At 34.2% G+C, this 8,286-nt stretch overlaps 1 long non-coding RNA gene across 1 annotated transcript in view; it reads left to right on the top strand.

The window, feature by feature from the left end:
- The first annotated feature begins 1,008 nt into the window (after positions 1–1,008).
- Positions 1,009–8,286, top strand: part of LOC137242608 (uncharacterized) — a 201,050-nt gene continuing 193,772 nt past the window's right edge. The window contains exon 1 of the long non-coding RNA XR_010950304.1: positions 1,009–1,888. This is a non-coding gene — a long non-coding RNA (uncharacterized lncRNA). The remainder of the gene's footprint in view (positions 1,889–8,286) is intronic.

The following is an 8,286-nucleotide window of genomic DNA, read 5'->3' as shown; positions in this document are numbered from 1 at the left end:
TTCTAGTTGAGATGTCATATACGTTTTCTGTTCTTCTAGTGAGATGACATTGTCGATGTTTGAGCAGATAATGCAGCCAAAATCATGTTGAAGTCTGTGCTCGTAACTGTCTGCGATGTTTCGTTTTTCTCTTAAATTTTTGTTGTTGTCTCGTCCCCATCAGGATAAAAGACATACTCGTCCACATCAATTTCTTCTACTTCCATTGTCTCTCGTAGCCGTGCCTGAAGTTCGAGCTTAACGCCACTTGTATTCAATCTACGGCTCTCAACCTCCTTCTTCAGTTGCTGGATCTTCAATTCACTGAACTTTGCCATGTCTTTGTTGCCCTCTGGAATTTATTCAACAATTCCTCTTCTGACACCAATTGTAACGAATTTACTTGCAAATCCTCTTATTTGCCCTTTTGCTAGGTTCGTATCGCTAAACTGTTGATTAAATAACTCCAATATTGAATAATGGAAAAATGGCCTTTATTAAAATACTTCACAATAACACTCAAACTGTGCAACGAATAGCTTAATAACCAAACTGATAGCTTAAATGAAACTGACTTTCAAAATAATACAGCTATTGCTCGCTAGATATCGTCTTAGTCGTAACTGCTTGACAACTCAAATCAAACAAAATTACTTCTTACTCGCTTGCGCCGCTTTTATAGTTTACGCTGCATACATCTAGGCTCTTCTATTTCCAGAACTTACTAACTATTTCGTGTGTTTATAGTTCTCATATAGTTTCTATTTGTTTACAATTCAACGTCTCTCAGATGTATGTGAGTTTGTAGTTTACAGTCTCTCGCACACACATAGGCGTATAAGTAAATGCATCTGTGTGTGACATCTCTCGGCTGCCTTATATATGTGTATACGTGATTTAATTATTGACGTAAATACCGCTTAGCATGGCCTTAGCATCGCCTTAGTGATGGTATAGCTTAGTAATGCTAATATACGTGACAATATAATCAAAATTTCCAAAAATTAGTTGTACAGTTTCTCACAGCATTCAAGTGATTGAAAGCCAACGAAAATTGTTCCAGAATAAATGCTTTTAGTGCAAAAATTTTAAAACATCTTGAACGAAGCAAAGTGAAATGAAATTACAGCGAAAGTATAAAAAAATATATAAGTCGTAAAAGTAGACGTACAAATAAAAAAAAAAAAATGAAAAAACATATGTGTGTGTAACAAAAACTGTGCAAAACTACTACATCTACGTAAAATACCTATGAAATCAAAATATAAATTTATGAGCACATAAAAATAATTTATAAGCAAGTTAAAAACAACAATACAAACATCATATGCGCTATAAAAAATATATATGTATGTGTAAATATTTTACTTTGGATATTAACTTCGGAAAAACTTTCTTACCAATTTGCGTAAGTTAAATAAGTTTTTGTCACCAACAACAATTTTGACCAGCGAAAAAATAATATACGCATGAACAAATTTTCTTCCGATTGGCTGAATTTAAATTTTAGTTATATGTATGTATGTACATATATAACATGTAACTGTGTGTTTGGGCTTAAATATAAGTCACTACAATGGAAACTTGTGTGAGCGTAAAAAAAGATACTATAACTAAATAAAACTTCCATAACGTTAAGCAAATCAGATAAGTGTTGTATTTGGAAAATATAAAGTGTGAATACAAAGAAGCAAGAAACAAAATAATTTTAAACAAGCGAAGAGAAAAGAAAAACGACGAAAAAAACGAAATTTGAAACAACGAAGGATTTTGTGCTTAAGCTTGATATTTAGCGCTAACGACATTTTTAAAATTACTTCAACGTCACATTTACAGTAACATTTTTCTACACTGAGGGAGGTCTACTTTGTGTGTCTAGCTTTAGCTGAAGCGCCTAAACGTATGCAAAGTGAGTATGAGTTGATGTATAAAATGAGACTATTAAAGTATAAGAAACATTGGGATGGATTTGAGTAAATAAGAACATATCACTGTCAACAATTTTAAAGCAAGTATTGACAGGATAGAGGACAATTTACCTAACTTAATTTCTTTGTCTTTCGAAAGCTATCAACTTAATCCTTATTTGTGTGATTTAGATAATGAAAAGCTGCATTTCATTTAGTTAAACTTAATATACAACTGATATCGCAAATTACATTTACTTTAATCGATATCTGCAATAATAAATATAACTAATGTTATGAGACATCACAATTCAACAGTTCAGATGTAAGCGCACTTGTTTTGTTTTATATTAAATTTTATTTCGACGATAGAAAATATGAGGGTAGCAGATTATTAGAACAAAGCAAACTAAACTGAGGGCCGCGGCACAATGAAAATTTTCATATAGATGCGTTTTACACAAGCTTATGCAGTTCAGTAACATGAAGGATCTTCAGACTTGGCAATTGAAGTTTATTTCGCTTTGTCCATTCACATACAAAATTTTGGGAAGCACTGTTATAAACATTCTCCCTATACAAGAAATAAACAGATGATATAAAAATTTTAAGGACTACCTTTATATAAATGGACCAAAAAGTAGAAGGAAATGTTTCCTTTAATACAGACATAGTCTTGTTGAATTTAGACTCAAAAACTTTAACAATAGCTCTTGTAAAAGATTTTTGGGTAAAATTATAAAGGTGGAGCGCAATCTTTCAATTTAAGGCAAACCATATACTTGGGATTAACTAATTGATTATTTAAAATTTAAACACGCATTCTACATTTATAATTTATATCCCAAAATTCTTTTACAAGAGCTATTGTTAAAGTTTTTGAGTCTAAATTCAACAAGACTATGTCTGTATTAAAGGAAACATTTCCTTCTACTTTTTGGTCCATTTATATAAAGGTAGTCCTTAAAATTTTTTTATCATCTTTTTATTTTAAATATTTTAGTACTGCCTACAAAAAGGCAATTGCAACTTTGATTAGTAATTTAAGTAATTCCTAAGTGAAAATTCCTATCTTTATTTATTTGTTCAAAATAGCAAGATTTAAGGTAAGGGTCTCGATCTATGTGCTAAGTTACAAGTCTCTAGATAACTGGGAAGTTAGTTAAAAATGGATTGAAAGATTCCCAAAATAAAATTAATTTTGCTAATGTCTCGATCCATGAGCCCCTAGCGCATTTTTTTTGATAAAATATTGCATTGTCACCGGGTTCTGACTTACGGCTCAAGTTTTATATCTCTAGCTCACCGGGAAGTTACTCAAAAATCGATTGCACGATTCCCTGCGTTTTTTCAGAGATTTTCAGGGATTTTCGTTAATCTCGATTTGTCTGCCTCCCGGCGGCATTTTGTTTTCCACGAATTGTAGTGTCACCGACACGCAAACTATGTGTTAAGTTTCAAGTCTCTGGATCACCGAGAAGTTAGTTAAAAGTCGATCGAAAAATTTCCATTTTAAAATTAATTTTCTGTATATCTTGATCCGTGCGCCACCTAGCGCATTTTTTTCACTTGCATTGTAATGTCTCAAAGATCTCAACTATGTTCTAAGTATCAAGTGTTTAGCTCAACGGGAAGTTATCGAAAAAGACTTTTCCGTGGGTCAAAAATTCGTATGGAAATGAGGGGACAAACATGAAAGCGACTTAATATAAAGGTAAAATAAAATAAAATCAAACAAGTAAAGAAGGCTAAGTTCGGGTGTATCCGAACATTACATACTCAGCTGAGAGCTTTGGAGACAAAATAAGGGAAAATCACCATGTAGAAAAATGAACCTAGGGTAACCCTGGAATGTGTTTGTATGACATGGGTATCAAATGGAAGGTATTAAATAGTATTTTGAAAGTGAGTGGGCCATAGTTCTTATAGATGGACGCTATTTCGGGATATCGCCATAAAGGTGGACCAGGGGTGACTCTAGAATGTGTTTTTATGATATGGGAGTCAAATGAAAGGTGTTAATGTGTATTTTAAAAGGCAGGGGGCCTTAGTTCTATAGGTGGACGCCTTTTCGAGATATCGCCATAAAGGTGGGCCAGCAGTGACTCTAGAATGTGTTTGTATGATATGGGTATCAAATTAAAGGTATTTATGAGGGTTTTAAAGGGGAGTGGCCCTTAGTTGTATATGTGAAGGGGTTTTCATTTTCTTCTACTTAATATGGCAGGTGTCACACCCATTTTTCAAAGTTTTTTCGAAAGTTATATTTTGCGTCAGTAAACCAATCCAATTTCAATGTTTCATCTCTTTTTTCATATTTGGTATAGAATTATGGCATTTTTTTCATTTTTCGTAATTTTTGATATAGAAAAAGTGCGCGTGGTCATAATCGGATTTCGGCCATTTTTTATACCAAGATAAAGAGAGTTCAGATAAATAGGTGAACTAAGTTTAGTAAATATATATCGATGTTTGCTCAAGGTATCGTGTTAAGGGCCGAGAGGAAGGACAGACGGCGACTGTGTATAAAAGCTGGGCGTGACTTGGATCGATTTCGCCCGTTTTCACAGAAAACAGTTATCGTCATAGAATCTATGCCCCTACCAAATTTCACAAGGATTGGTTAATTTTGTTCGACTTATGGCATTAAAAGTATTCTAGTTAAATTAAATTAAATAGGGTGGAGCCACGCCCATTTCGAAATTTTCTGTTATTTTTGTATTTTGCTGCACCATACCATTACTGGAGTTGAATGTTGACATAATTTATTTATATACTGTAAAGATATTCAATTTTTTTTTTAAAAGAGGGCGTGTTCGTCATCCGATTTTGCTAATTTTTATTTAGCACACATATAGGGATAGGAGTAAAGCTATTGCCAAATTTCATTATGATATCTTCAACGACTGCCAATTACGGCTTGCAAAACTTTCAAAGGTGGGCGGTGCCACGCCTATTGTCCAAAATTTTACTAATTTTATATTCTACGTCATAACGTCAACCCAACTACCAGTTTCATCGCTTCATCCGCCTTGGGTAATGAATTATCGCACTTTTTGGGTTTTTCGAAATTTTCGATATCGAAAAAGTGGGCGTGGTTATAGTCCGATTTCGTTCAATTGTTGTGTTGTTTTAAATAGTGATCTGAGATGAGTGCTCAGAAACCTACATACCAAATTTCATCAAGATACCTCAAAATTTACTCAAGTTATCGTGTTTACGGACGGACGGACAGACGTTAATATATTCTGTGAGCTCTGCTCAGCTGAGTATAAAAATACTTGCTAACATATTTTGTCTCGTATGCATTTGTTATCAGAGATCTGCTTTGAGTACTAATAAAATTATTGCACTTAGTCATGAGCCAAAAGATTGTGTCTAAATGTGTACTTAGTCAAGTACAGAAAAATACTATGAGTGACGAGCACATAAAATAGAATATACATACGAGTGCCCCGCAACACATATGTCCCATACATATGTATATGGCATTGTTGAGTATAAACTGAAATCATAGTCGCTTTAACTCAGTGGCACGTTGGTTTCGGGTGTAATACACTGTATACTTCGTTTATTATCAGTTTTTCTTTAGCGCTGTATTGAGTTTAGTTTCGTGTACATCGTTGTGTTGCTAGCGTCAGAAGACTGATATAACTATATTCATTTTATTTCACTACTAGTATTTCTTATTCCAATTAGTGTTGTCGTATAACACAATAAGACAATTGAGTACTGAACTGCTTCGTGGCTTATGAGCAGTTATTCATTTTACGAAGCATGACTATGTAATTGTGTTTTAGTGGATATAAGTGCTTGATATTCTTTGTTTGTGTACGCACTAATACAAATTTTTTGGTTAGTCCACTAATAACCTTAAAGGATGAATAATTCCAGCTCACTGTTTGTTATATTGAAGGTTAGAAAAGTTACCAACCAGTGGGAAAAATAATTTCACTTGCAAAGTGTGCCAGCACCCTTAGCCAAAGCAAATGTCAAATTCTTCTTATGCTTTGCTTGCAACAAAATTTGCCAATTGGCTAATTTTTAATGTCAGATGGCGCCAGTGTCGCTCCATCTAACGTTCTGCATAAAAATACGTACAAAGTAATCATAGTGCATAAGATTGAGTAAAACGTAAATTATATGAAAAACTGCTTTTGTGAAGGGGTTTTGATGCAGGATTTTTCGTTATTAGACCGGAACATTTTCTATTTACTAAATAGTCTGAAATGGAACAATTCATACAGACTTAATGTTCAACTGAGAAGTAAAGAAATATTTATATGTAAGCCAAGTAGGGGACTGACGTTATCCCGTATGGTACGCTTGGTCCTGAAAGTAAATAATTTAATAATATTTTCCAGGCATTGATGTTTTAAGCTTCATCTTTTGTGGCTTATTTATAGGACTGGCTAAATAAAGCTGTTCTTTGCAATATCCCGGCTAGAAAATTATCTGCGAAAATCAATAACTTCCAAATGAGTGACTGAAATGTGAACAGATTTGCAATGATACAGAGTGCTGAAATTTTGCTTTTTATCCTTACAGTTTTTAGACGGCGGCCACCGTGGTGTGATGGTAGCGTGCTCCGCCTACCAGTCCGTATGCCCTGGGTTCACACCACGGGCAAAGCAACATCAAAATTTTAGAAATAAAATTTTTCAATTAGAAGAAAATTTTTCTAAGCGGGGTCGCCCCTCGGCAGTGTTTGGCAAGCGCTCCGGGTGTATTTCTGCCATGAAAAGCTCTCAGTGAAAACTCATCTGCCTTGCAGATGCCGTTCGGAGTCGGCATAAAACATGTAGGTCCCGGCCGGCCGATTTGTAGGGAAAACCAATAGGAGCACGACGCAAATTGGAAGAGAGCTCGGCCTTAGATTTCTTCGGAGGTTATCGCGCCTTACATTTATTTTTATTTTTTATGTTTTCAGGCCAACAAATTTTAAAGTATACGAAAAAAAACTTCTAAATGATTTTTATATTTTTTTCCAATTTTTCAAAAAAATAAAAAAGTATAAATTTGATAAATTTTTAAGTTCGATTGTATTGCAAAAAATTTGAAAGCAAATAAAATTTTCAGCTCCCAAGAAGCTAGCTGATGAAGAAGTGAAGTTCAGAAACATCTCCTAGTAGCCATCGCCATTTGTATATAAACCAAAAACAACAAAAATTTGGACCAGGGTGTCCCAGATCATCATCTGTCGGGTACCGATAATTCATTTATATATGTAATATATATACCATGAACATTATTCCTGCCATGATTCCAAGGGCTTTTGATTTCGCCGTGCAGGACTGTTTCATTTTCTTTTACTTAATATGGTAGGTGTCACACCCATTTTTCAAAAATTTTTTTTCTAAAGTTATGCGTCATACAACCAATCCAATCATCATGTTCCATCCCTTTTTTCGTCTTTGGTAATGCATTATCGCACTTTTTCGGTTTTTCGAAATTTCCGATATCGAAAAAGTGGGCGTGGTCATAGTCGGATTTCGCCCATTTTTAATACCAAGATAAAGTGAGTTCAGATAAGTACGTGAACTAAGTGTAGTAAAGATATATCGTTTTTTGCTCAAGTTATCTTGTTAAGGGACGAGTGAAGGGACAGACGGTTGGACTTAAAATTTTTTTTTTTAAAGTGGGCATGTTATTCATCCGATTTTGTTAATTTTTATTTAACAACCATATATTAATAAGAGTAACATTCCTGCCAAATTTCATCATAATATCCTCAACGACTGCTATATTACAGCTTGCAAAACTTTTAAGTTACCTTCTTGTTAAAGTAGGCGGTGCCACGGCCATTGTCCAAAATTTTACTAGTTTTCTATTTTGCGCCATAAGGTCAACCCACCTACCAAGTTTCATCGATTTATCCGTCTTTGGTAATGAATTATCGCACTTTTTCGGTTTTTCGTAATTTTCGATATTGAAAAAGTGGGCGTGGTCATAGTCGGATTTCGCCCATTTTTAATACCAAGATAAAGTGAGTTCAGATGAATCGAAAAAGTGGGCGTGGTTATAGTTCGCTTTCGTTTATTTTAAATAGCAATCTGAGATGGGTACCCAGGAACTTACATACCAAATTTCATTAAGATACTTCAAAATTTACTCAAGTTATCGTGTTTATGGACGGACGGACTGACGGACGGACGGACATGGGTAAATGAATTTCTTTTTCGCCCAGATCATTTTGAAATATAGAAGTCTATATCTATCTCGATTAGTTTATGCCCTTACGGGGTACCGTTATGCGAACAAAATGTATATACTTTGTGAGCTCTGTTCAGCTGAGTATAAAAATATAAAGGCTGTAAGTACCTTTATAATCTTTCCATTTTCAGCTATCTGAAGGTGATTAATTAATGGTTTTAAAAGCTTATTGAAACACATTATAACC

The sequence above is a fragment of the Eurosta solidaginis genome, chromosome 2, assembly GCF_040869045.1.
Source record: "Eurosta solidaginis isolate ZX-2024a chromosome 2, ASM4086904v1, whole genome shotgun sequence".
NCBI classification, from domain to species: Eukaryota; Metazoa; Arthropoda; class Insecta; order Diptera; family Tephritidae; genus Eurosta; species Eurosta solidaginis.
Note: the sequence above shows the minus strand (reverse complement) of the source record. Positions and strands in the feature narration are given on the sequence as shown.